The sequence below is a fragment of the Octodon degus genome, unplaced genomic scaffold (genome assembly GCF_000260255.1).
Source record: "Octodon degus isolate 3935 unplaced genomic scaffold, OctDeg1.0 scaffold00123, whole genome shotgun sequence".
In the NCBI taxonomy this organism is placed as follows: Eukaryota; Metazoa; Chordata; class Mammalia; order Rodentia; family Octodontidae; genus Octodon; species Octodon degus.
This window is the reverse complement of record NW_004524699.1, coordinates 649,705-650,368: the sequence shown is the minus strand read 5'-3', so window position 1 is coordinate 650,368 and position 664 is coordinate 649,705.

Sequence of the window (664 nt, the reverse complement as noted above, 5' to 3'; positions counted from 1 at the left end):
CCACATCCATCAGGTCAGCTGCCACTGCGGAAGAGCACTTCCCACAGGTGACAAGGTGTGAGGTGGGGCAGCCAGGGCCCCCCACTTGTAGCAGTATGAGGAGGCTGGCCTACACAGGGAGGTTTCAGAGTCCAGGGACAGTGCTGTCCTGTTCCCATGAGGCCAGCTGGTGTCCCACCTAGACTCCCCCCCCCATCAGTCTGGAGCCTGGGACAGGACGCAGCCTTGCAGGGGCTCTGCCCCCCGCATGGCCTCTGCCCTCCTCTCCTGCCCCCTGGCCCCAAGGGCAGTTCCCACGGGCTCAGCCCCTCCCCCACCTCTTTGTGCATGAGACAATGTCTCACAGAGTGGGGGATGGGGGTCTAGTTTGTCCTCTTCATGAGGGTTGTCCCCTGCAGGGTCGGGGACCAGAAAGACCTTGGAAGCCTGGTGAGGAGGGGGATGCAGCTGGGGCACCCAGGACCCCGGTTCTTTCCTTCTCAGGGCTGGGGTGGAGTCCAGGCCTTGTGGGGCTCAGTGCCTGCTCTGCCTTTGTGCCACACCCCTCCGCATAAGCTGGGCCCATGACACTGGCTAGGGACAGGGCCTGTACTAGGGACAGGGGTTCCTGGAGTCTGGGGAGCCAGCACCCAGGCCTGTGCCCTGAGCACAGGGACGAGAGCCC